Source organism: Choloepus didactylus, chromosome 6, assembly GCF_015220235.1.
Source record: "Choloepus didactylus isolate mChoDid1 chromosome 6, mChoDid1.pri, whole genome shotgun sequence".
In the NCBI taxonomy this organism is placed as follows: domain Eukaryota; kingdom Metazoa; phylum Chordata; class Mammalia; order Pilosa; family Megalonychidae; genus Choloepus; species Choloepus didactylus.
The window spans coordinates 65,800,307-65,821,303 of NC_051312.1; positions in this window are offsets into that span (position 1 = coordinate 65,800,307).

The following is a 20,997-nucleotide window of genomic DNA, read 5'->3' on the forward strand; positions in this document are numbered from 1 at the left end:
TTATGTCCCTCAGAAAAAGTCATATTCTTTAATGCATTCTTGTGGGGGCAGATGTACTAGTGTGGATTGGGTGGAACCTGTTGGTTCAGTGTACATCAAGATGTGACCCACCCAACTGTAGGTGATAGCTCTGATTGGATAATTTCCATGGAGGTGTGGCCCCACCCATTCAATGTGGGTCTTGTTTAGTTTACTGGAGCACTGTATGAGCTCAGATGGAAGGAGCTCAGAGCTAGCTGGAACTGAGACAGACATTTTGAAGACAGCTGTTGGAAGCTGATACAGACATTTTGCAGAATGCCATTTTGGAACGTAACCTTGGGACAAGCAGACACCAGCCATGTGCTTCCCAGCTAACAGAGGTTTTCCAGATGCCATTGGCCATCCTCCAGTAAAGGTACCCTTTATTTATGGACACTTTATGGCTTTAAGACTGTAACTGTGTAACCAAATGAACCCCTTTTATAAAAGTCAGTCCATTTCTGGTGTTCTGTATTCCAGCAGCATTAGCAAACTAGAACTGTAGCACAACAATGTAAGTACACTGAACAAAGATGAATGTGAGTATGGTTGAAAGAGGAAGATTAGGAGCATGTGGGACACCAGAAGGAGAGAGGAAAGATAAGGACTAGGGCTGTTTAACTCAATGAAACCTAGAGTGCTCAACAATTGTGATAAATGGTACAAATAAGTTTTTACATGAGGGAGAACAAATGAATGCAACTTTGCAAGGTGTTAAAAATGGTGTGGTATTGGGGAAAAATACAATCAGTGTAAACTAGAGACTACAATTAACAGAAACATTGTATTATGGCTTCCTTTAATGTAAAGAAGACAATAAACTAAAGCTAAATGACTATAAGAAGGGGATATAAGGGAGGGGTATAGGACTCTTGGCATTGGTGATGTTGTCTGACTCTTTAATTGTACTTTAGTTTAATTGTATCTTTCCTTTTGTTGCTTTTTAGCTGCCATTTTTTTCTTTCTTTTTCTTTTTCTTTTGTCTCTCTACCTTCTTTGACTCTTCCTCCTTCACTGTGGAAGAAATGGAGATATCCTTATATAGTTTTGATGGTGGTGAATACATAAATATATGACTATACAGGGAACCATCGATTATTTACTTAGGATGGAAAGTATAGTGGGTGAATGAAACCATCTTTAAAAAGAAATGGGTTGATGAAGAAACCTTGAGGGCACTATATTGAGTGAAATAAATCAGACACAAAAGGACAAATATTGTATGGTCTCACTGATATGAACTAATTATAGTAGTAAACTCATAGACATGAAATATAAGTTACCAGGGCATAGAATGAGGCTAAAGAATGGGGAACGCTTAGTTATTATGAGCAGAATGTTTAACTAGGTTGAACTTAGTTGTTTAGAAATGGACAGAGGTGATGGTAGCACATTATTGTGAGAATTACTAACAGTGCTGAATGGTGTGGAGTGTGGTGGGAAGAGGAAGCTTAGAGTCATGCATGTCACCAGAAGGAAAGTTTGAGGTTAAAATATGGGAATGTATAAAACAGTGCATCTTGTGGTGAACAATGTCCATGATTAACTGTACAAATCTTAGAAATCTCTGTCATGAACTGGAACAAATGTATGACACTTTAACTAGAAGTTAATAATAAAGGGGTATATATGGAAAAATATACCTATTGCAAGATATGTACTACAGTTAGTAGTATTTTAACATCCTTTCATCAACAGTAACAAATGTACCATATCAATTCTATGAATCAATAATGGAGGGGGGTGGTTAGGGGTATGGGAGGATTTAAGTTTTCTTTTTGTTTTTATTTCTTTTCTGGAGTAATGAAAATGTTCTAAAATTTTAAAAAAAAAAAAAAAAAAAAAAAACCTAATTGTGATGATGGATGCAGAGCCGTATTATGGTACCATGGGCAATTGATTGTTTACTTTGGATGATTGCATAGTATGTGAACAATCTCAATAAAACTGAATTTTTTAAAAAATCCAAAAGACAAATGATAGAAGAAAGTACTGCCCTTACAGTAATGGCACTAAATATTAGTGGATTAAACTCCCCAATAAAAAGACATAGACTGGCAGAATGGATTAAAAAACAGGACCCATCTATATGCTGTCTATAAGAAACTCACTTTAGACACAAGGACAAAAATAGGCTGAAAGTGAAATGTTGAAAAAGATATTTCATGCAAACAACAACAAGAAAAATGGGGGAGTAGCTATATTAATAGCAGACAAATTGGACTTCAAATGTAAAACAATTAAAAAAGACAAAGGATACTATATATTAATAAAAGGGTCAATTCGTCAGGACAACATAACAACCATAAATATTTATGCACCAAGCCAGAGTGCCCCAAATTACATGAGGCAAACACTGACAACACTGAAGGGAGAAGTAGATACCTCTACAATAATAGTTGGAGACTACCATACACCATTCTTATCAATGGATAGAACATCTAGACAGAGGAAAAGTAAGGAAACAATTAAAAAATTGTATGATAAATGAACTAGATTTGACAGATATTTATAGACCATTACACCCCACAGCAGCAGGATACACATTTTTCTCAAGTGCTCATGGATCATTCACTAGGATAGACCACATGTTGGGTCACAAAGCAAGTCTCAACAAACTTAAAAATATTGATAGTATGCAAAATATTTTCTCAGATTATAATGGAATGAAGTTGGAAATCAATAACAGGCAGAAGGTCAGAAAATCCACAAATATATGGAGACTAAACAACACACTCCTAAACAACCAGTGGGTAAAGGAAGAAATTACAAGAGAAATTAGTAAATACCTCAAGGCAAATGACAATGAAAACACAACATATCAAAACTTATGGGATGCAGCAAATGCAGTGCTGAGAGGGAAATTTATTGCCCTAAATGCCTATATTAAAAGGGAAGAGCAAAAATTGAGGAATTAACTGTTCACCTGGAGGAACTATAAAAGGAGCAGCAAACTAACCCCAAAGCAAACAGAAGGAAAGAAATAACAAAGATTAGAGCATAATTAAATGGAATTGAGAACAGGAAAACAATGGAGGGAATCAACAAAAGCAGAAGTTGATTCTTTGAGAAAAACAATAAAATCGATAAATCCTTAGCTAAGCTAGCAACAACAACGAAAGAGAGAGAGAGAGAGAGAGAGAGAGAGAGAGAGAGAGAGAGAGAATGCAAATAAATACAATCAGAGATGGGAAAGGGGACATAACTACTGATCCCCCAGAAATAAAGGAGATAATGAGAAGATACTGTGAGCAATTATATGCTAATAAACTAGACAACTTAGACAAAATGGACAACTTCCTAGAAAAGCATGAAAAACCAACATTGACTAGAGAAGAAATAGATGACTTCAACAAACCAATCACAAATGAAGAGATTGAGTCAGTCATCAAAAATCTCCAAAAAAAGAAAAGCCCAGGACCAGATGGCTTCACCTGTGAATTCTACCAAGCATTCAAGAAAAAATTAGTACCTATCCTGCTCACACATTTCATAAAAACTGAAGAGGAGTGAAAGCTACCCAACTCATTCTATGAAATTCACCCTAATACTAAAATCAGTCAAAAATACTACAAAAAAAAAAAAAGAAAATTATAGACCAATCTCTTTAACGAATATAGACAAAAATTCTCAACAAAATACTTGCAAATAGGATCCAGTAGCACATTAAAAGAATTATACACCACAACAAGGTGGGATTTATTCCAGGTATGCAAGGCTGGTTCAACACAAGAAAATCAATTAATGTAATACATCACACCAATAAATCAAAGCGGAAGAACCACATGATCACCTTAATCAATGCAGAAAAAGCATTTGACAAAATTCAACATCCTTTCTTGATTAAAACACTTCAAAGGATAGGAATAGAAGGGAATTTTCTCAATATGAGAAGGCAATATATGAAAAACCCACAGCTAACATCATACTCAATGGGGAAAGACTGAAAGCTTTCCTCTAAGATAAGGAACAAGGCAGGGATGCCCACTGTCACCATTGTTATTCAACATTGTGCTGGAAGTTCTAGCTTGAGCAATTAGGCAAGAATAAGAAATAAAAGGCATCCACATTGGAAAGGAAGAAGTGAAACTTTCTCTATTTGCAGATGACATGATTGTATATGTATAAAATACAGAAAAATCTACAGCAAAGTTACTAGAGCTGATTAGTGAACACAGCAAAGTGGCAGGCTATAAGAGCAACATGCAAAAATCAGTAGTGTTTCTATACACAGGTAAAGAGCAACAAGAAGAGTAAATCAAGAAAAAAAAATCCATTTACAAAAGCAACCAAAAGGGTCAAGTAGTTAGGAATAAACTTAACAAAGGCCACAAAAGACCTATACACAGAAAACTACAAGAAACTGCTAAAAGAAATCAAACAGAACTTTTAAAAATGGAAGAACATATTGTGTTCATGGATTGAAAGAATAAATATATTTAAGGTGTCAAGTTTACCTAAATTGATTTATAGATTCAATTCAACACCAATGAAAATCCCAACAACTTACTTTGCATAAATAGAAAACCAATAACCAAATTTATTTGGAAGGGCAGGTTGTCCTGAATAGACAAAAATACTTTGAGAAAGAGGAATCAAGTGGGAAGTCTCACACTACCTGACTTTAAAGCATACTACAAAGCTACAGTGTTCAAAACAGCATGGTACTGGCATAAAGATAGATATACAAACCAATGGACTATAATTGGGCATTCAGAAATAGACACTCTCATCTATGGCCAATTGATCTTTGATAAGTCAGTCAAGCCAAAGCAGCTGGGACAGTGCAGCCTCTTCAATAAATGGTGTTTGGAGAACTGGATATCCATATCCAAAAGAATGAAAGAGGACTCCTATTTCACACCTTATACAAAAATTAACTTGAAATGGATCAAAGACCTAAACATTAGTGTTAAGACCATAAGACTTTTAACAGGAAATGTAGGGCAATATCTTAAAGATCTTGTGATAGGAGGTGGTTTCCTAGATCTTAAACGCAAAGGGTGAGCAATCAGAGAAGAAATGGATAAATGGGATCTCCTCAAAATTAAATGCTTTTGTACATCAACAGACTTTGTCAGACAAGGAAAAAGGCAGTCTATGCAATGGGAGACAGTATTTGGAAACCACATATCAGATAAGGGTTTAATATCCAGAATATATAAAGAGATCCTACAACTCAACAACAGAAAGACAAACAGCCCAATTAAAAAATGGGCAAAAGACATGACATGGATAGACACTTTTCTGAAGAGGGAATACAAATGGCTCAAAAACATATGAAAAGTTGCTCAACTTCACTGGTTATTAGGGAAATGTAAATCAAAACCACAATGAGATATTATCTCACACCTACTAGAATGGCCATTATAAAAAAAGAAAAAAAAAAAAAACAGAAAACTGCAAGTGCTGGAGAGGATGTGGAGAAAGAGCCCACTTACTCACTTTTGGTGGGCATGTATAATGGTACAGCCACTCTGGAAGGCATTGTCATGATTCCTCAGGAAGCTAAGTATAGAATTGCCATATGATGCAGCAATTCCATTACTAGGTATATACTCAGAGGAACTGAAAACTAAGACACAAACAGTCATCTGTAAACCAAAAAACTTCGGTTTTATAGTGGCATTATTCATGATTGCCAAGAGATGGAAACAGCCCAAATGCCCATCAACAGACAAGTGGATAAACAAACTGTGATATATCCCATACACACAATGGAATATTATGCAGCTGTAAGACAAAACAAAGTCACAGAACATATAATAATGTGTATGAATCTTGAGGAAATTATATTGTGTGAAGTTAGCCAGAAACAAAAGGACAAATAGTGTATGGTCTCACTAACATGAACTAAGAGATTTTGAGAGTTAAAGCTGAGAGCACAGGTTATCAGGAGATTGAAAAGAGCATAGAGATCAGGCATTTGATGCTGAAGGAGTATAGAATGTTCAACAGAATTGATTGTATAGATCCAGAAATGGATAGCATAATACTGTGTGATGGTAGCATAATATTGTAAGTACACTGAACAAAAATGTCTGTGAGTAATGCTGAAAGAGGAGGGCTAGGGGCATGTCTGACACCAGAAGGAAAGATAGACAATAAAGACTGGGACTGTATAACTTAGTGAAATCTAGAGTGGTCAGTGATGGTGACTAAATGTACAAATACACAAATGTTTTTACATGTGGGAGAACAAATGAATATGAACCTTGCAAGAAGTTGAAAAGGGGATGGTATTGGGGAAAAAATATAATCAATGCAAACTGGAATCTATGGTTGATAGTAACATTGTAATACGCTTCTATTAAATGTACAAAGGCAATCTATGAGGAGAAGTAACATTGTAATATGCTTCTATTAAATGTACAAAGGCAATCTATGAGGAGACATAAGGGAGGTGTATGTGATTCATAGTAGTGGCGTTGTAGTCTGACTGTATTATTGTATTGTATTGTATTGTGTTGTATTTTTTTTTATCTTTTTTATTATTCTTTAAAAATTTTTTTTTCTGGAGTAATGAATATGTTCAAGTGCTGATTGTGGTGTTGAATGCACAACTATATGATGATACTGTGAACAACTGATTGTACACTGTGGATGAGTGTATGGTATGAGAATATATCTCTATAAAATTGCAGGGAATATTATAAACAAAGGGATACAAGAGAACATGGAGAGAGGTATGTACCTATTTACTGTTGGTGGGAAGTAGAATGGTATAGCCTATCTGGAGAACAGTGTGGCGGTTCCACAAGAAGCTAAGCATGTGGGTACCATAAGGTTCCGTAACCTCATTATGGGGCATATACTTGGACCATCTGAGAGCAGAGACACACACGGACATTTGCATACTGGTGTTTATGGTGTCAGTATTCACGATTTGTAATGGATGGGGGTGGCCTAAGGCTACATCAACTGATGAACAGAAGGGTGAACTGTGGTGTATGCATACAATAGAATATTGAGCGACAAGAAGGAATGAAGCTGTGAGACACCAGCTACGTGTATGGATCTTGAGGACAGCATTTTGAGTGAAATATGCCAGAAACGAAAAGAAAAACATTCTAATGCCTCACTAATATGGACTAACTATAATGGAAAGCACTGAGAATTGAATCTTAGAGCACAGCTTCTCAGGGGAATGCTTAATGCAATGGTCCCTAGACTGTAGGCTCTTACAGCAGTCACATCTATTTCTGAATTGTAATAGTTATCTCCAAACTCTGAGATGATGAGCTCTTTGTGTTTAACCTGGTTGGTTTCTGGAAATTTGGGTTTCTTTGTGACACCTGAAACTTAGAGCTAGAGCTCAGAAGCTATGAATGTCAGTATTACCTCATACAGCAACTGTGGAAAAAAGCTAAAAAAGAGTTCAGAGTTCAATTAGAGATATGAATGAAGTGGATCTGGTTAGGACTAAGGCAAATCAGGCCAAAAGGTAAAAGACATTATTGACTGTTTTAAAACTTTTATTTCTGTGTGAACGCAATGGAAGAGATGCTTATTTGGTGCAGGATCAATATTTTCTGCAGTACATGAAATAATTTAACTTGTACAGTCAGTTTAGTCAAACACCATAATTACATGGAACTTTGAAAAGGAAGTGTGATCCAGTAGCTTTGTACAGGTTAGTGCAAAATTCCAATACATCCCAAAGTAATTTGGGCAGAGAGTAGAAATGTATTTACAGGGTTCTACTGAGGAACTGGGGGAAAATGCAGAAATGTTGGACTTCCCCACCTGGATTATCACTGATATTCTCACAAACATTGAGAACTACCAATTTAGTAGGCTGAGCCCTCAATCTTGGGGCTTGCCCCTATGAAGCTTGTTGCTGCAAAGGAGAAGCTAAGCCTGCTTATAATTGTGCCTAAAATTCTCCCCCAGAGAACCTCTTTGTTGCTCAGATGTGGCCTCTCTCTCTAAACCAACTTTACAGGTAAACTCACTGCCTGCCCCCCCACATGAAACATGACTCCAGGGGTGTAAATCTCCCTGGCAATGTGGGATTTGACTCCCTGGGATGAGCTTGGACTCGACATCATGGGATGGAGAAAATCTTCTTGACCAAAAAAGGGAAGTGAAATGAAACAAAATAAAGTTTCAGTGGCTGAGAGATTGTAAATGGAGTTGAGAGGTCATTCTGGAAGGCATTCTTATGTGCTATATAGATATGTCTTTTTAGTTTTTTGTATAGTGGAATAGTTAGATTCTAGTTTGCTAATGCTACCAGGATGCAAAATACCAAAAATGGATTGGCTTTATAAAGGGGGTTTATTTGGTTACAAAGTTACAGTCTTAAGGCCATAAAGCACATCAACAATCGGGTATCTTCACTGGAGGATAGCCAATGGTGTCTGGAAAACCTCTGTTAGCTCGGAAGGTATGTAGCTGGTTTCTGCTCGAGAGTTCTGGTTTCAAAATGGCTTTCTCCCAGGACGTTCCTCTATAGGCTTCAGCTTCTCTCCAAAATGTCACTCTCTGCTGCTCTTGGGGCATTTGTCCTCTCTTAACTTCTCCGGGGCAAAAATCTGCTTTCAAAGACTATCTCCAAAATGTCTCTGTAAACTGCAGTTCCTCTCTCAGTTCCTGGGCATTCTTCAAAGTGTCCCTCTTGGCTGCAGCAAGCTTGGTCTTTCTGTCTGAGCTTATACAGTGCTCCAGTAATCAAGGCCCATGCTGAATGGGTGGGGCCACACCTCCATGGAAATTATCCAATCAGAGTTATCACCTACAGTTGGGTGAGGCACATTTCCATGAAAACAATCTAATCGAAATGTTCCAACTTAATCCCCACTAATATGTTTGCCCCCACAAGACTGTATCAAGCAATTTCTGGGGGACATAGTATATACAAACCAGTACAGAAGGAAATACCTGAAATTGTGGAAATGCAACCCAGTAGCCTTGATTTTTGAAGATGATTGCATAACTCTGTAGCTTACATGGTGTGAGTGTGTGGTTGTGAAAACCTTGTGGCTCACACTCCCTTTATCCAGTGTATGGACAGATGAGTAGAAAAATGGGGACAAAAACTAAATGAAAAATAGGGTGGGATGGGGGGATGCAATGCTTTGGGTGTTCTTTTTTACTTTTATTTTTATTCTTATTTTTATTCTTTTTGGAGTAAGGAGAATGTTCAAAAATTGATTGGGGTGATGAATGCAAATTATATGATGGTATTGAAAACAGTTGATTGTACAACTGTGAATGATTGGACGGTATGTGAATATATCTCAATAAAAATTAATTTAAAATAAAAAAAGAGATAATGCATCTCATCAAAATTAAAAACATTTGTGTATAAAAGGACTTTATCATGAAAGTAAAATGACAACCTACACAATGGGAGAAAATGTTTGGAAACCACATATCTGATGTGAGTTTAATATACAGAATATATAAAGAAATCCTAGAAGTCAATAACAACAACAAAAACAATTTAAAATAGGAAAAAGGCTTGAACACATATTTCTCCAAAAAATACATGCAAATGGCCAAAAAGCACATGAAAACATGCTCAACATCATTATCCATTAGAGAACTACAGGTCAAAATCACAATGAGAAACCATTTCACACCCACTAGAATGGCTACTATTAAAAAAAGAAAATTACAAGTGTTGGAGAGGATGTGGAGAAACAAGAAAACTCAATCCTTGCTGGTGGGAATGTGAAACAGTGTACTTTGGAAGACAATTTGGCAGTTCCTCAGAAAGCTAAATATAGAATTCCAAAATGATCTGGCCATGCTACTTCTAGGTATATACCCAAAAGAATTGGAAAAAGAAAAAAAGTATTCAGATATTTGCTCACCAATGTTCATAGCAGCATTATTCACAATTGCCAAAAGATGGAAGCAACTGAATTGTCCATCAATCGATGAATGGATAAACAAAATGTGGTATATACATATGTTTTAGTTCCCTCGTTGCACAATCAAATACTATGCAATGTGTTCACTTAAACAACAGGAAATTTTTGACTCATGTTTTTGAGGCTAGGAGAAGTACAAAATTTAGTCATCATCAAGGTGATGCTTTCTCCAAGTAGAGTGTGGAATTCTGGAGCTGGCTGCTGGTGATCTTTGGTCATTGACTTTCCTGTCACTTGTCAATACAATATGGCAGTCTCTCCTGGCTTCTCTTTTGTCTTCTGGGTTCTGCTGACTTTAAGCTTCTGGCTGTTCCTTCTGTGGTTTTCTCTCTCCCTATGACCTTCCCTATAAGGCCTTCAGTAAGAGGACTAAGACTCATCCTAATTCAGCTGGGCCACACCTTACCTAAAGTAACCTCATCAAAAGGTCCTGTGTATAAGTGTTCACACTCACAGGAATGGATTGAATGGATTTCTGGAGTACGTAGCTCCAAACCATCACAACATACAATGGAATATTATTCAGCCATAAAAAACAAGGAAGTTCTGAAACATAACAGCATGCATGAACCTTGAAGACATCATGTTGAATGAAATAAGCCATACACAAAAGGATGTATGATCTCACTGATAAGAAATAATTAGTCTAAGTAAAATCATAAAGTCAGAAACTAGGGCTTTAGTTACCAGGGGCCAGGGTGGGGTTAGGGAATGGGGAGTTAATGCTTAAATTGTACAGAGTTTTTATTAGGGCTGATGGGAAAGTTTTGTTAATGGAGGGGGGTGATAGTAACATAACATTGTGAATATAATTAAATCTTGTATTTGAACTAAATCATGTGTTTGCACTAAATCATGTATTTGAACATGGTTAAAAGGGGAAATTTTAAGTTGTATATGTGTTACTAGAATAAATTTTTTAAAAAGGCATAAGACTACACAACACAAATAGTGAACCCTAATGTAAATCATGAACTATACGTAATAGTACATCTATAAAAAATGTTCATTCATCAATTATAACAAATGTATCACACTAATGCAAGGTTTAATAATAGGGTGGTATATAATAATTCTGTACCTACAATTTCTCTAATTTAAAAAAAAGAAACAATACATGCATATGCTTGGCCAAGGGCCTATCACCCAGTAAGTATACAACAAATGTTAAACATCACTGTCGCCTCCATGAGCAAGCAGGCACAGTGGTTTTGGAGAAACGGCAATTGAATATGTCAAAAGTATTGGCAACAAAGAGGTGGCAGACTTAGGAAAGAAAGCTCAACAGCAGCTTTTGGGTTAGCTTGGTGCCCAAAGAGACATCCTGCAAGGAGGGGAGGCTGGCCTCAGCTATGTTTGCCTTATTTTCAGCAAGTACCTCCTAGCGCTTGAGCAGAGAAGCCTAGAATAACAGAAATCCCAAAGAAAAGCATAACACTGAGTTGAGGGTTATATGGGGGTAGAGTAGGTAGGGTGTGGGTGGGACTTGTAAGGGAATGAACTAAACCACAACTTGCCTGGTAGAATGAAAGTTCTTTGGAATGCAGGCCTCTATGTGGTGGTGAGAAAAGGCAGCAGGGGTTGGACTTGAAGGGTTGATCTGAATTGGACTGTCAATGCAAACCTCAGAAGTGGAATTATTCCTGTGAGTTTTAGGGTGCAGAGTAAAGATTTCCTCTACTATATCCATTCCACTCTCTCCCTATTGTAACAACCTTAAAGTTTGGGGAGATTCTACCCCCAGCCCTAGGAGTAGGACTTGATTAATCCAAGCCAGGGATCAGCAAACTTTTCTGTAAAGGAGCAGGTAGCAAATATTTCAGGCTTCATTCGCCAGCTGGTTACAACTACTCAACTTTGCTGTTTTATCATAAAAGCAGCCATAGGCAATAAGTAAACAAAAGAGCCTGGCTGTGTTCCAATAAAACTTTATTTATAAAAACAGGTGGTAGGATAAATTTGGTCTGTGGCCATAACCTGCTGGACTAAGCCAAGCAAGGTAACCCCACCCATTCTTTTCCACATTTTGTGGCTTAAACCAAGTGGTGCGTGACATTCCAGTGGCTGCAGTGATCAGCTTTGGGGTGGTCTAATCAGAGCAAAGCTCGAGGATTTGGTTTGATGGTCGTGGGGGTAATGCACTGTTTCTCCCTGCATGTAACTGAAACAGCAATCCTAAGCCAGGCTGAGAAAGCAGCCAATAAACGGAGAAGGGAAAAGCTTTGAGCATATCAGAGAAACCAAACTGAGGCCCTGATTGAATCATTCCCGAAGCCTGACCCACATCTTGACTTCACAATTATGAAAGTAAATAAGTTCCCATTTTTTTAACCATTTTGAGTTATATTTCTAGTACTTCCAACCTAACGCATCCTAACTAATGAGATTGGGGATCATTAACTAATGGAAAGACAAGAACACTGGACCCTTTAACAATGAAAACACATCAAAATAATAGAACACTAAAAATGGAAGAACAATCAAAGTGGGATGGGCTCCACCAAGCCCCTGCCCACCCCAGCCGTATCTGAGGCATCTTTTCTGGCACCTTGTGTTCTAAAAACATACTTTGAAAACAATAAGCCTAAATTATTGGAACTTTTGGTATTACAGAAGACATCTCTGAGAGAAGGAAACTAATGAAATCACAAGGGCTCTGGAATGCACTGAAAATAAGCTTCTTGGATGAAGTGAGCACCAGAAAGACTCTCCTTCCACCCAACCCAGCATCAGACGAAGAACAAGTTTATCCTATTCTGGCAGAATGAGACACTAGATAGCTACATTATTTTTTTTTTCTGACTACAAAAGTGATGCAAATTTCCTGCAATGATTTAGATAGAAATAAAGACAAGGAGAAAATGTAGAAAATGCAAATTGCTCATGATACCTCCCCTGGAGATAAGCCTTGTGAATATTTTGGTGTGAATACTTCCAAGCTTATTTATGCAAAACACATAAACATGCACAGTATAAGAAACCAGACTCTCTGTGCTACATTATAACCTGTTGAATTACTTTAAAAATACAATGATCATTTTTCCATACCAACAAATAGTCTTTCATGATATAATGTTTTAATGGCTGTAAAGAATTTCCATTGCACAGCTATACCAGAATTTATTCAACTAATCTCCTTCTGTTGGAATTTTAAGTTTATCTAATTTTCTACTATTTTAATAGTATGATGAACATTATTGTAGCTAAATCTCTATACATTTGCATTATTATATCCTTAGGATTTATCTTTAGAAATGGAATTACTAATTCAAAGGGCATATACATTTTTAAGTTGTTTGATGCATTTTATCAAATTATCCAGAAATTTTATGCAAATTTAACACCCTTTCCCTCCTTTGTATAAGAAAGCCTATTCACTCACACTCTCTTCTTCACCAGGGCATCGTTATGTTTTAAAATCTTAAGTCAGAGGAAGCAAGAGCAATGGGATGCTGGGTCCCTTGTAGGTAGTTACCTCAAACTTTAATTTCTTTTTTTTTTTTTGGTGGGGTGGGGAGGTAAATCTCCCAGGTTTGATTTGTAGTTGGACCCAGGAACTATGTTAGGATGTAACTCTATTTACACACCTACAATAAAGGATGAAGACAATTCGATTCCTTTTTCGAGGTCTAAAAGTAGAAGGAAAATAGCTTCATGAGACAAGGAGGAAAAGATGCTTGATGGGCTAGGGGAGATCAGGGGTACTTAGACATTAAGGGCAAGTCCATGTTTCCTGGATCCTCCCACATTTCCCTTCCCTCCAATTCCTGGAACTTCACCCTTTGCTAATCAGTACCTTAACTGACATTATAGCTGTTACTTATCCAACTGATAGAATTTCACAACCTTTAAGACCAACTCTGAATTTGGTCATCTGTTCTGCAACTCTACAGCATAAGTTTTTTGGAGTATATTCATATATCACTCTCAGATTTTAATAGAAATGTGAGCCAAATTTAGGATTCATCACATCATTCTCTTTCATTGAGATGTCCAGTGCCCTTAGAGGTGGCCAATCCACTCCAATCCAATATCCTGAAGCGTTACTATAATTCAATTTTTAATAAAAGTAACTGTAAAAACAGGGAAAAATAATGCAATTTTTGAGACTCTGTGTCCTGATTTGGGATATGGAAGTCACGGCTACTTCAGAGGCAATGTTCTGAACATATGTGGTATGAAGTTAGAATAAGGGATCAGGATCCAGAATTTGTGGCCCCAAAAATCCTTAGTGGGGTTAACATGATTTCAATCAAATTGTAGCCCATCTAGTCCCTCAATTCCTATAGAACTAAAATGAATTTTCTTTTATCATTCAGAACACAATTCAGTGGGAACTTTTTTGTAAAATAACCAAAATGAATTTTCTTTAAGCATTGAAAACTTGATATGGTCATGATATAAACCAATCTGAAAGTTAATCAAAAAAAGGTGACGTTAACATGTGGGGATGACAAGAAATCACATTTCGCTACAGAAAAATAAGGATAATATTGAATTTTAATCAAATGTGTCTGGCTTCTCGGATTCATAGACAGAGTGGGAAAAATCTACCTGCAAAAGTTCATGATGGAAAAAGGGATCAGAAAAGAAATAGATACCTATGCATATGATGGGAGACTATTCTTGTTAAAGAGGATGGATTTCAAAAAATAAAGAATGAAGAAGTCCAAGAGAAGGTGAGGGTTGGGGGCAGAGAAAGGAAGGGAACTTCTCAACTGACAAGGCATAATAGGGCCCTGCAAATAAGGAGCATACAGGACCAGGGGATGCAGGGCACTGTTCTAGCCAGCTAATTGGCTGCAGGTGATCTCTAGTGATAGGCTATTCTGAGAAGATAAATTAGAGCATCTCTGTGTTGGAATATCCAGCAGAAAATCCCAACATCTCTCCTTTGTCTAGGAGCAAATTCCAAACACCTTCATTTGACCTCCAAGACCCTCTAGCCAAACTCAGTTTCCTTGCTGAGAACCTCCACTCTGGACACACTGTGGCCAAAGATGTTGCTCTCATTCCTGAAAGCTGCTAACTCCAGGACCCCTGAATCCACTCTTCCTTTAAGCAACTCCCGGTCCTGGGAAACTCTGTTCCTGTCCAGGTTCCCTCTGAAGGTTGCCATCATCGAGCCTCCTATGCCCCTGTCCTGGCACTTGGCAGAGACTTCCTGGCATTGTTTGTCCTGAACTGGATAGGCTTTGCCAGGAAGAAGGGAAGGGCCTTGGCAACACAGGCAGGTAGGTGAATACTGGAAGCAGAATCCAGAACCAAATGGACCCATTAGGAGAACCATATCAACTGTTAGACTGGTCCCCAGTTAGGTTATCCAGGAACCCTTAACAAGATGCCCAGGGAGGCACAGTGGATTCAGGATTGATTAAGGCCAGTGTAAACCACCATGAAGGAGCAGTGTTGATTGGTGCATTTGGAAGAAGAAACCAAACTGTAGCTGAAGAATCGTAGAATCAGGCCACAGCGGGAAGAAACAGGGAAGACTGTGGACCTCAAAACAGGCCTAATTCACTAGAGCAGGGATCCATTCTGTGTGGGAATAAGAACTACCACTATTTTGGCAATTAGTTGAATCTCTTCTCTGTGTTATGTACTATAGCCAATTAATTCATTAATTCCTCACCGCATCCTTCAAGTGGCAGGTTATCATTTCGTTTATGCAGAAAAGGACTATGTAACTGACTCAACACTGTTAGAGCATGGCAGAAGCAGGACTCAAACCAGGACCACTAGTCTTCAATGCTCATGCATCATCCACTAAGCCATACGCTTCTATAGAAACTGTCAAGCTGAAATGGAAACTGAGGCTAAGTTCCAAGCCAGGGTTGAGGGTAGTCTTTAATTAAAGGGAAATTTATTTTCTGGGATAAGCCACAATAACACTGGATCTCAGGCTGTTGGCAGCACAATTAAATCCTTTCGCTGCCTGCTGGGGGGTGATGAGCCTTTTTCCATTCCACCTGTGTAGTGTGGATTGGGTCAGAGATCAGCCCCTGAGCATGACTGAGCCTGTAGTTAAGATGTGCTTGGGAAGACAAGGACTGGTGTCTTTCCAGCTGGAGAATGAGCCCATTGATGAGAAGGACAGGGATTTGGATATCTTCTATCTGCTTCCTAGTGGCTGGCCCACAGTAGGTTCTTAATATATGCTTGCTGATGGATTGATTGGTTGATTGACTGATAGGCCAATTGAGTGACTAAAATGGCATTAGGGAAAACAAAAGGCTTGGTTCTTCCATTATCCATTATCCCTTTCTGCTTCCTCAGATCTGCTTTGCAGAGATGTGACTTATTGCTTCCCCGTCCTCCCCTCCTTCCCAGAGAACATGAAACGACCTTTCTCCTTCCATAGAATATATTTACATCTCCCCTGGGTACTTTTGATTTGCATTTTTTGCATTAAGTGAAACAATGCTTACTTTGCTTTCCCCTATATCCCTAATAAATGGAAACTCTGATTGTCCTCAGTGTCCCGGACAAATAAATGGTCCAAATCACATGAGCTCTGAGCAGATCTGCTGGCCCAGCTCAGCCCAGCAAGGGCAATGACTGCACATGTGTCCCATCCCCCATCTGACATCACTGCTCTCTACCCCCATCCCATACTGCAGTACTCTCAATGTGCTGTTTGAGACATGAAGGATAGAGCATTACGTTGAGTATCTGCAAGACAATATATGTCAATCTCCTGGCCAGTGGAATTGGTCAGGCACCAGCAGATAGGAAGCCAGGGAGCTAATGAGGCAGAGCCTTCATCACAAGGGGCTCTAATCCCTGGCACTGGGCATCTACTGCATGAGTTAATATCACACAAGGTTGTCTGTGTCAGTTAAATGCCACACAAGCCCTGACCACTGGGCCACATCATTTGGGGTTCCCTAAATAGAAGCAGAGCTCCTTTGCCCAAAACTCTCTGAATATTTATCAATATCTTCTTACTAATAGCAGTAGGGTGGTCATTAATTTATTTTCTAAATCAGGAAACACTTTAGAGGAAAAGAGGTCACTATTAATAAGTATGCAGAAATAAAAAGCATAAATTGGGCCTGTCCTGTCAAACCAGGGAGTGTGGTAACCCTAACATTGGCCTTGGAACTTAGAACATCAGCTTCCTGCAGGCAGCTCAGTGGTCCCTCTTCTATTCCACCCTCCCCACCTAAACCCCTGTCCTTATTCCGGTGGAGCAGCAGAACTTTCTACATGCAGATTCAAGAGGTCCCTGCTCATCTGCAGTTTAGATGTACAGGAGGGTTATCTTCAAGCTCAAGTTCCCTTTTTCTTGACCAAAACATAAGTATAAATATTCCAAAGAATCTAAGGCACACTTGTTTCTCCTTTACCTTAGCTCTTGGCCCACTTGGATGGGTTTATTATTCTTGCCCTATAAGTGAAGCCTGGTGCCCCTGTGACTACCACAGTAAGTAGAAGAACTGGGGTGGTGACAGCGGGGATCCCAAAGCATCTAGCTGGATCTTTCTGAAGCACCAAACTTAAGCAGCAAATGCCAAACTCCTAGACAAGGCCTGGGACCTGCCGGGTAAATCCCAAGACTCCCTCCTGGTAGCAGAGCTGGGTCTGCGGATTCCCCAGAATGGTGCTGGTGTCGTATCAATCCTGGTTCAACTGCTCTGTCCCCCCCCATCATTCACCCACAGCCCTTCTTCACTTCACACTGACAGCCAAATCTCTGGACCCAGCAGTGGAGGTGACAAAATCATCTTCCATCTCACCCTGGCTTCCTGGCCTCGGTGGAACCAGCACTGGGTCTACTCTAGCCGTCCCTGGGTTCTCTCAGGGCTGGACCTGGAAATGGGGAAGCCCCACCCATCTTCTGAGATTCTGCTCTATCCCTCTTTCCTCTCCCCTTCAGAATGAAAACAGCAGTTCAGGGGTAGAAGATACCTGTTATCTCTGGCATTCTATGGGGATCTTTTTAACCTGGGGTTCCATAAGCAATGTTCAGTCTTCTCTCAGCACATTTGGACACTGTTCTCGACAGGAGGCCCACATTATCTTACTGATTCCTCCACCATTCCTAGAAGATAGCTGCTTATCCCCTTTGTCTACACATGAGGAAACCGAGGCTAACTGAGTTTAAGTATTGGCCCAGAATCACAGGGCCTTCTGTTTCTGTAGTTTCTCACAGTAGACAAAAGAGAGTGCTTGCTGAAAAGAGACAGAACTTTCCTGCTGAGACACAAACACAAGAAGTAAAATAACAACATTGGATAGGTTACTCAGCAAATCCAGGGAAGAAGCCCAAGAAAGAGACACAGATTGGGAATCCTAGACAGAAAGACACAGGACAGGTTTATTTCACTGTAAGGGGATTTTCCTGTACTCTGAAGTCATTATTAAGCAAATAACTCCCCAGGGTCTGCTGGGATTTGGGAGTCAGGGGGTCTCCATTTAGACCCCTACCTGGTTTCCTTAACTATTGTCCTTGGTTCAACAAATGGAGGTAAAAATTTCAATTTTGAGGACTCTGACAAAAACAGTCTATTTCTAAGAAAATGCTTCAAGGACTTGTAGTATAATGCTCTGAATTTGTATGATTACAGCTATACTAAAAACATGCAAAGGGAAAAGAAAGAAAGAAAATACATTAGAAAACTAAGAATAGCAATGGCATAACTGCAGAAAATTATTTTTTTCTTTTCTAAAAAGTTTATGTGCTTATAAAACTATTCTAGTGTTTTCAAAGTGTGGTTGAGAGGAAAGGACATGGGACCTGAACAAAAGTTCCACTCTTTACTGGGTTTGTGATTTTTACTTCTCTGTGCCTCACTGTCCTCATTTTACAAACGGAACCTATAATAGCTATGTAATTTTGTACAAAAAGTGTCTAACCCACTATCTGGTGTTTGAAGTTACTCTCCACCCCTTCTTAACACTAAGATAAAATGTTTCATCGGGATGCACTCAGTTAATCATTTCCCTATCCTTTCTTAAAGAAAATTCTCCCTATATTCAGGAGGCTGGCATTAGGATCCAGTTCAGTGCGCATGGACCCATCTCCCTCCATCACATGCAAAGCTTCAAAAGAACAGCTCTGTCCATGAAAATCACAGCACCAGGAGGAGGGAAATCAAATCCAAAATTAATCAAACAGGATGCAATTCCCAGAGCAAACATGCATCAATTAGGGGAAATGTTACCGTCCAGGTACTGGGTTCAGAATTTCACGAGGGACTCATAAGGTGAATAAACTAAGCTCTGGCATTGATTATGGAAAGCAGCAGCTGTATGATGTAAGGGCTGCTGTGATCAGTTCAGCCAGAAATTCACTTTTCAGTGCCTTGATTCTTGGGATTACCTTTGTGCTGACTGACAGCCAAAGAAAGAAATACTGCACGCTTAATCGAAACTTTCTCTGATCTGGTCATCTAACTGTTGAGTGAGACAACCAAAGCTGATTTTGTTGGCCAGTTTTTCAATTATACATGTTCTTTAAATCAGAGTAAGTCAGAGCAATTCTCCTCTGCCCCTTCTATATACAAAGAACTCTGTTAGGCATAAGGAAGGATATAGAGGTGAGAAAATCTCTCTCTCCTTTTGGGGAGGAAAGGGAAGGAAATCAATTGCTAGAGACCTCACTGCATGCCAGCACTATTTGCCAGGTTTTAGGTATATTATTCTCTAATTTTCTTTCTCATAACAATCATATGAAGTAGGTAAGAAAAACTGAGGCTCGGAGAGGCAATTGATTTGAGCCCCAGCTTGTCAAACTCTGCTGTCCCTATACATAATGGTCCCAAACTCTATCCTTAGACCAAATGACCAAAAATTATCCTTTCTCTACACAGACCACAGAACAGGACAGGTGACAGGCAACTACTCTGTCAGCTGCATTTGCATAGTCTGGACACCCAGACACCTGCCTTCTTAGAGGCTAATCTGAGAGTCAGAGTATCCTCTCCTCACCAGTCCAAGTCTAGGTCACCAACCCATTCCCTGGGAAAATACCCTCAACTTTACATTACAATCAACAACTCCTTCCTTTGAGCTTTCACAGCATTTTGTTTGAACCTCTCTCAAGGAACTTATTCCTTTGCTTTACCGAAGAAAGCCCTGGGTGATTACATGCCTAGCCTTTCCCCAACCCTTTTGCCTTTTGGAATCCTTCCCAGTCAGTCTCTAAGATTTTACCCAAATGCCACTTCACAGATTCAACACTTAATTGCTCTCCACTCTGAGTACACACAAACCCTTATCCCTACTTCTTAAATCGGATGTGAATTTCAATCCACCAATCAGATGTGGAAAATGTAACTTTTGTCCCCATAACTTAAAACTATCCTTTGAGATTTCTTTTATTGCATGTGGTCCTAAGGGATCTCTCCCTGTCAGTCATTGCCAGGCTGCTCCTTATTCCCTTCTGCATGATCTCTTCCATCAGTAAGTCTTTCCTTTACTTCTATGAGACACTGGGGTTCAGGAGACTCTCTGATACTCTCCTCACCCTCTTCTCTCTAGATGCACCAAACAGCAATTTGTTCTCCGTGGGCTTGCTGCTTCCCTGTAGAACTACTAGAGAAGTGGTGCCCTCTGCTCTTAGATCCCACAAACCCATCTGGAATTCTGAGCTCACTGGTCCCATGAATTGGGTGTTGTCAGATTGGGATTGTGTTATCTGCTCTGATACTATTGTGACATGTGACCTTGCTCTCTATTTCTCCTATGCTTGAACCATAAATTCAGAGGTTTGTACCATATTAGTGTTTCCTGATTTTTGGTCTTCCTCATACTATCTTCATGATTGTGCCACATCTAATTGTCATCAACATTACTTTTTATTTAATATTTTGCTTAATTAAATTTACTTGAAAAGACGACTTTGTATACCTCGCATATAACTTGGCAAACATCAAAAGTAACCAAAATATATATATATATATATATATTCAGTGGAAACGAAATAGTCACTAGATTCTAGCTGGGCATTTTTGCCTACAAAATGCTGTTTTCTTTGTCAAAAACAGGAAATAGCAAGTGTCAGAGGGGTGTTACAGACACAGTTACAGTCACCAAAAGCTTTCTCCTTGGTAAATAGAATTGAAGTGGATTTGAAAGTGAAGTAACTTTC